Here is an 8,922-nt window from a genome sequence, read left to right as displayed (position 1 = left end):
TGAAGGTGATGAGACCAGATGCCATGATCTTCTTTTTCTGAATGTTGAGCTTTAAGCCAATTTAAGTTTTTTCAAACATTGAGCTAACCAATGCATTTTTCTTATGGAAATTTTTTTAAACTATATTAATGAAGCTATGTATTTATTTTGGGATTTGCCTTTCTTCAAAATGGTCCCACCTAAGACTAACTTTTTTCCCTTACTCAAACCTTGAGCTGATAATAACTCAACAAACCAGTATTCATATCAAATGTTTTATGGCTGGGGGATGACGCACCTCATGCCATCCTATCTCAAAAATACATATTGTGGGAGAGGGGCCTGGTGAAAGTCCCTCAGCCTTGAGGCGTCTCTCTTATCTGCTTAATAGCTTTCTAACAGACATGAAACAACTTGCTAAAATTAGCAGGGGGGCACTCTCCATTCCCCTTCTGTTGTCTATGTCAGACGTTTTCTCTGTCTCTTTTTCATTTTAATAAAACTCTGCCATGAAAGCTCTTGAGTGATCAAGCCTGGTCCCTGGTCCTGAAGCTAAATCTTCGGATATCATGAATCCAACGCCACTCACTGTAAGCTATCAGTACTTACTTTCTCTATTGCTTAGAACATTTTATATCTTCTGCCTTAGGCAGATGTTGTCTGTGTGTGTCTTGTGGCTCCAGTTAGGGTTCATACTCCTGAAAGACAAGGTCTCCCTGCCCATCGGTGTGATACTCACTACCAATTCCACAAATCCACACAGAACCATGTGCATTATTAACCAGAAAGCTGTGCAAATAGTAAACAGTGATTTTTCTTCAAAAAACATAATGTAATTAAATTTAAAAATAATTTTTATATTTGTTAACAGACATGATAAATGTGCATAGGAAACAAGGGAGATGAAGCAGGCTTTGGAGAGGTTTCTTTGCTTTAAAATTAAATTGGTATCTTCTAGAAGAATTAGCAATAAAAAATAATCTCTTTGATTCCTATTCCAATGTTGTGTGTATGGTAGGTAGTTTGAGTTCTTAAAACTGCAAAAATACGGACCCAATAATTTAGTATACTCAAGGAATTTCTGTTAGATATAGAATGAATAGTGTCAGATGTAGAACATTTTGGACATACAGCAATGATCCCTTGTGGGAAGGAATAGACACCTTAAGGAATAAATGAAGTGAACTTAACAGAACACCACTAAAATCCTTTCACTTAGAGACATTAAGACAGAAGGCTCTATTGCATCAAATTAAGAGAAACAAATGAAAACAAAATCAAAAGGAACATATAGATTCATCAGTAACCCTAGCAAGAGACTCAGACACAAGAGTTTGCAGTCCTTAGAGAATCTAAACCTGCAATTGCTACTGGTTTATAATCTCCAGAGACAACTATAGGTACTGCTAAAGATGTTTTTTAAGGCTAACTACCACGCCTCATAAACAGCAGAAACAATCATCTACCAAAGCAAGAAAACCATGCCAAACACAGTGAGGGGGAAACCTAAAAGAGAAGACACTTTCCATTCAAATTAAATTGAGTTTCAACTACTTTACCTTTCTCCTCAAGCAATTGGGTAGATGAAGCAGATAAGTATGCTATAGAAAATCTAACATTTTTTCCTCTTCATTCATCTGGATCTGAAAGATACAACAGATTTAATTTCAAATATGAATACCAGGAAACTAAAATAAAATAAGTAACAAGAAAAAAGAGCTATATGAAAATTACAGCATTTTAAAAGAAGGAAACTACTCTGAAAGACAATTGTAAGCAGTATTATAATAAGAAACCACTTTTAGAAAATATTTTTAAATTTTTATGCAAGACTAATGATTTTCTAATTAGGAAATAGAAGACACATGATATGACTATGACTACTTAAAAACCACAAATGAGATTATATCATCACATTTGACATTTAGTAAAATGAGACTTAAAAAATAAATAACACTATTATGAAATTATCTCAGAAGTCAGAGGGGGAAAGAAAGCAATACTCATTAAGATGACTCAATCCAGGAGGAGGGAACAGTACTGACACATTATACTATAGTGGATTGATAATAATTTTTAAGATCTCCCTGTGATAAAGACTTGAATTTGCACATTGGAAGAGTTCACAGAGGATTAAGCAACATTAATTAAAAAATAACAGATTTTAGGTATAGCTTTTTGTAAGTGTTGCACTGTTAAATAAGTTCAAAATTAATCTCTAATTAATTAAAAAAATAGAATCTATGAAAGGGGAAAATATCTAGCCAATTTCAAACTCCTTGAAATAAAAATGCCAAAAGACAATGAAGGCTGTTATATAAGATTTCTAGACAAAGCCAATCTGATTTTGATGTAGAAACACAAAAACTAAACAAAGGTAAAATTTAAAAGTTGTTCTTAGGTAACCATGTCTTGTAAAATATGCTATTCATATATATTTCTTAGGAAAAAAAAATCAGCACTCAAAAACACACCACATAACAAAGATAAATTAAATCCTAGAATCCTAGAACCATAGAAATGGATCTTTGCATACTAAAACAACCAGTAATGTTCCAGGTAACCAGTAAAATACAGAGAGAAATAGATGATATTACTTTAGCATGATGATAGAACTTTATCCAAATATGCAAAATAATTATTGTAAAAATTTACTTACTTAAAATAATGATATTAATATGGGTCATATCTAGTTATATTCTGTTTATATAAGCAAATTCTTAACAGAAAATGAAAGAGCATCAAAACATTGTATCTTTAGCAAACAGAATACAAATAGAACTACAATATAACATTAAACCATGATACAGACTATAAATCATACCGTTGAAAGATAAATCATATTATTGAAAGATACATAAGATGTGAAAAATGCTCAAAATAAATTAAGGACAAAGTCAACTCCTCAAATGGTAGGAACACATAATCACCAAATACATGTACACATATACATCAGTTCAGCTCAGTTCAGTTCAGTCCCTCAGTCGTGTCCCACTCTTTGCCACCCCATGAATCACAGCCCACCAGGACTCATTGTTCATCACCAACTCCCGGAGTTCACTCAGACTCACGTCCATCGAGTCAGTGATGCCATCCAGCCATCTCATCCTCTGTCGTCCCCTTCTCCTCCTGCCCCCAATCCCTCCCAGCATCAGAGTCTTTTCCAATGAGTCAACTCTTCGCATGAGGTGGCCAAAGTACTGGAGTTTCAGCCTTAGCATCATTCCTTCCAAAGAAATCCCAGGGCTGATCTCCTTCAGAATGGACTGGTTGGATCTCCTTGCAGTCCAAGGGACTCTCAAGAGTCTTTTCCAACATCACAGTTCAAAAGCATCAATTCTTCAGTGCTCAGCATTCTTCACAGTCCAACTCTCACATCCATACATGACCACTGGAAAAACCATAGCCTTGACTAGATGGACCTTTGTTGGCAAAGTAATGTCTCTGCTTTTCAATATGCCATCTAGGTTGGTCATAACTTTCCTTCTAAGGAGTAAGCGTCTTTTAATTTCATGGCTACAGTCACCATCTGCAGTGATTTTGGAGCTCCCAAAAATAAAGTCTGACACTGTTTCCACTGTTTCCCCATCTATTTCCCATGAAGTGATGGGACCAGATGCCTTGATCTTCGTTTTCTGAATGCTGAGTTTTAAGCCAACTTTTTCACTCTCCTCTTTCACCTTCATCAAGAGGCTTTTTAGGCTCTTCACTTTCTGCCATAAGGGTGGTGTCATCTGCATATTTGAGGTTATTGATATTTCTCCCGGCAATCTTGATTCCAGCTTGTGCCTCTTCCAACCCAGAGTTTCTCATGATGTACTCTGCATATAAGTTAAATAAGCAGGGTGACAATATACAGCCTTGATGTACTCCTTTTCCTATTTGGAACCAGTCTGTTGTTCCATGTCCAGTTCTAACTTGCTTCCTGACCTGCATACAAATTTCTCAAGAGGCAGGTCAGGGGGTCTGGTATTCCCATCTCTTTCAGAATTTTCCAAAGTTTATTGTGATCCACACAGTCAAAGGCTTTGGCATACTTACAAAATGATAGCATCCATTCACTTTGGCTAATAGGAGTACTAGCATTTTCTTTTTCATACTTTTACAATTTTTTTTACATACTTTGTAAAATTTTCATATTTTACAATTTTCTAAAATACATAATCCTTTTATAATCAGAAGTTTTAATTAAAAACAAATTATTATAGTAGTATAGATATTTTAATATATATCATAATTTATATATATCATACTTATATATACTCATATATATTTATCATAATTTTGTTTCATTCTCCTTACAGGGTAGAAATCAGATTATTACTCTTAGTCTAATGGATACACATTTTCTATAAATGTCTCTGTAAGTGGTCAAGAGAGCTCCAGGAAGAGAAAAACCTCCCAGTTTCTATTAGCATTTTTGTGCTTTTCACTTGGTTGTTGTTTAGTTGCCAAGTCATGCCCAACTCTTTGCAACCTCATGGGCTATAGTCCACCAGACTCCTCTGCCCATGGGATTCTCCAAGCAAAAATACTGGAATGGGTTGCCATGTCCTTCTCCAGAGGATCTTCCTGATTCAGTGATTGAACTCGAGTCTCCTGCATTGGCAGGCAGAATTTTACCACTAAGCCTCTCAACTTGGTAGTCAGATTCTGTTTTCAGCTTTGCTCCTTTAAACATCCCTTAATCCTTTTGCTGGTACACAGTACAGTTGTGATATCTTTTGATTGTCTTTGCCCAAGATTGCCTGTGTATAAGCTACTCACAATAAACATCATAAATATACTTTATTGAGTTGTCTGCTTCCTTGGTCTCAAAGTTCTTTCTTTCTCAATTCTGAGGTTGTTATTCAATATCTTCACCTTCCAAGAAGGAAAGATAGAAGGTGTCTGCAGATATACATTTCCATGAATGAGAGTAGAAACATGATGAACAACAAAAACAACAACAAAACACTGTCTTGCAGTTTCTTGTGCACAAATTAGAACAGAGGAGAAAAACTATTAGGAAAATATTTTTGATACTAATCATCAGAATGGTTCATGACATGTATTTGAGATTCCCAATGGTTCTTAGTCACATTTTGAATACACTTAGACTAATGGCCTAGTGCTAACAATGGCCAGTCCCTTTTTATAAGTCTTCTTCACCTTAATTTGTTATCTATTCAACCCATACTCATGAATACAATTTTTCTTGCTCCAATGAAAGCTGTTTTTTTTGTTGTCTGTTTTTATTTAAAAACTTTTTTTCCCCTTGCATTGGCTAGAACCTCTAGATCAATATTGAAAAATGATGGTGCACATTTTTCCTTCCCTGTAGAGTTCAACAGAGATAATTTTAATGTTTCATTGTTTTAGTGTTTCAATAATGTTTTCAATGAAACATTAGACTATTATAGACTGGTATAAAGTGTTTGCATTTTTCAGTTACATTAAGGAAATAGTCATCTACTGCTATTTGCTAAAGGTTAAAAATCAGGAATGATTTTAAAATTTTTTCATATACCTTTTTGACATATACTGAAATGGTCATATAGCTTTTTTTTTTTATTTTTTTGAACTATTTACATTTGTAACATCCATTTATATTAGTGGGTTTTCTAATACTTAATTATTTTTGCATCATTGGAATGAACACTGCTCATAGCTTATCTTTCAGAGCATTTCTAATTGAAAAGAGCTCTTTCTAAAAAAAGTTGTCTACTCTTCCTGTGTTCATGTCTTTCCTTGTTTATATCATTTATGTTTGTCATTCCAATATAATGTCACCTCTTGACAAAGAAAATTTCCTTAAATGTGTTCATGAAAATAATCACTTCATCCTGCACTCCTTTCTGGAATCACTGCTTATCAATTTGCCTGCTTTATTCAATTCACAAACTTTTTTGATATCTCTAAGTTTATAATTAACATATTTGTGCACTTTGTTATGATTTTAGTATTCCATCATGGTGAAGGCAATGACTTTGTCTTATTCATTGCTATATAATAGCACCTGAAACAGTACTGGGAATTTACGGAGGGGCAGGAAAGAGTGAGAGAAATAAGATAGAGTAAGAGAGGAAGGGAGAAAGTGAGGGCAAAAGGTGTGAAGAAAAAACAATGTATAAAGCATTTTTTAAGGGTTACTGCAAGGGAAGATAGTGACTAAACCTGGGGAAATTCAGTGATCACTGATGACACTAGGATGAGACCCAGGTACATATGTGTCAGAGACTTGCCATCAAAATAAGAATGAATAGTTATTTAAGGATTATTTGAATAGGTATATTTAGGATTTACAGCTCAAATATCTTTCAGAAGGAAGAACATTACTGTCTTTGCAAAATGAGATATGGGAATCTTTTTCAGCTTTGAAAATAATATATTAGAAAAATAAAATATTTCATACACTGAGAGAACATAATGATACTATTTATTAGTAAACTTTCATAATACTACAAGTTAGCTGGCTGACAAACACTAGTATCATCATTTTAAAGGTATTTAAATAACTTGCTCAGAGCTATAAATGAAATAGGCCCTGGCTAGACATACTATTCATGAGGTTGTCTGCTAGCACTGTTCTCAGTCATGGTGCTTCTAAAAGAAAACCCAAAACAAAAAATACCACATACTGCTTCAAAAGGTTCTCCCAGTAACCCTTAAGGGAATGCCAAGCATGACCACTTAGTCATTACTATATTATAGTATCCATAAAAGACAAAATCAGAAGTTATAGGGGTATATAATATCTGTACATAATAAAATACAAAATTTTATTTATTTTATTTAAAATAATAAAGTGCAAAATTCATGGGTTATAGTTATTGTTCAATATTTTATATTTTCTCTAGATTGTGTGATCCTTAGGCAGGCAATTCTATTTTTTCTTCAAAAACAGTGTTTGATTAAATTATTACTTTGGATTAAATTTATTGTCTTTTGGCCAATTCATGGACTAGTATGATCTTTGTTTCATTATTATAATGTTAATAAATAAAAGCTCAAGGCACAGCTCTAATACAGTTATTGCAAATATGTTGACAACCTCATGTCAGTTACCCCAGCGACACAGTTACTTAGGGAAATTCAGTCTCAGCATTCAAATGTTATTTCATCTTAATTTTTTTAATAAGTAACTAGATAAAAAGGGCCCATGAGTATTTGTAGGTTGTTGCTGTTTAGTGGCAAAATTGTGTCTGACTCTATTGAGACTTCATAGACTGTAACCCACTAGGCTCCTCTGTTCATAGGATTTCCCAGACAAAAATACTGAAGTGGGTTGCCATTTCCTTCTCCAGGGGATCTTGCTGACCCAGGGACTGAATCCATGTCTCCTGTATTGCAGGCAGATTCTTTACCATTGAGCCACCAGGGAAGCCTGAATATTTGTACAGGCTCCTATTAAAATAAAGTAAAATATTTTCTAAGAAATGCAATAAGCTCCTAAATCCATAGAAATTTGAGAAATATTCATATGAAATGAGGGAGATAGGAAATATCTGAAGGATTTCAAAATAGCAAAAAGGTGGTGTATTTATGGTCAAAAACTCAATGACTTCTTAGAAAAATGATTTTTAATGGATTATATTATTATTATATTCTTAATTACTCCTTACATTCTATACCAAAAATACTTTAGGAGCACTTAAAATGGGTACTTGACATCGTAAGGCCACCATGCTTATAAAAATTAAACTGTATAATCACAAAGAAATTCTGTGAGAGAAGATATTTAACTTTGAGTAATTATAGATATCTTTAACTTCTGTTGTTATGGTGTACAACCTTTGGATAATTTTCCTTTCATGGGTAAACCCAGAGACAATATTAAAATAAGAAAATTTTACTTGGCTTTTAATTTTATTGGCTCATTTTATACATCTTTACCCACTGTGTGTGTGTATGTGTATGTGTGTTTTAATCAAAACTATTGTGAAGTTTCTTACTTGGAAAGAATAGATGCATTGTAATTTGTAAAAGGAAGTTTTCTTTCTCCATGAACAATCACATTCCATTGTTCGTAACATTTATAATCTTTTGTGCTTATGTACAAAATTCTTGAAAAATACTGCTTTGCTTGTGTTATTTAAAGTTGCCAATTTGTCAAAGCTTATTAAAATCAAGCCTAAATCATTCTAGTGAGCAAGTCTTAAACTTTTAGTTGCATTGTCATAGGCCTAAGAATAAATTAAAATGTAAAACTCAAACGAGAGAAATTTAAGTGATCAAACTAAAGAATTAATACAGGATAAACCTAATCTTAGCAGTACAGGAATGAGGCTTTGCTAGCAAGTCTCTTTCAAGAATCAATAAATGTTAGTGAACAATATTAAATGATGTGCTTAACAGTCTAATCATTAATACACTTAACCTGGTTTTCTTGAAAGAGAAGTTTTGACCACCTTGGATAGAAGCAGACTGATGCATTAAAATGTAAATTAAATGTCTCTTTCCAAGAGATTCTTTTTAAAATACATAATCTATTAACATCAAACCTGATTTTTATAAATTAGAACAAATCACTTATTTTGCATAGGGTATAATTTCAATATAAAAATATTAATACCATAAAATCTGGACAGATCATTCAGGCTTAAGCAATCTCTTTGTAATAATTTCCCTTGGTAAAAATTAACCTTATTCATAATTAGTTATTTTTACAGACAGTTTTACAGTAAAGAGTGAGAGCTAAAGATAATTCTTCTCTGATTTTTTTCTTTAGTTTTAAACAAGGAAAATATAAAACAATACATTAACTGTTGATTTCATAAGTACAGTAAGGAAAAGCAAAAACAGAAAATGTCATTGATGAGAATACTTCACTGTGAGAGTCAAACAATGACTTTATATAGCATAGAGGGAGCCAGCAGCAAAGATACATGGAGGAATTTCATTCCAGACACAGAAAACAGCACATGCAAAGGTCGATGAGAGACACATGTCTGCTGTGTTTGA

The sequence above is a fragment of the Bison bison genome, unplaced genomic scaffold (assembly GCF_000754665.1).
Source record: "Bison bison bison isolate TAMUID 2011002044 unplaced genomic scaffold, Bison_UMD1.0 scf7180017864035, whole genome shotgun sequence".
Taxonomy (NCBI): domain Eukaryota; kingdom Metazoa; phylum Chordata; class Mammalia; order Artiodactyla; family Bovidae; genus Bison; species Bison bison.
Note: the sequence above shows the minus strand (reverse complement) of the source record.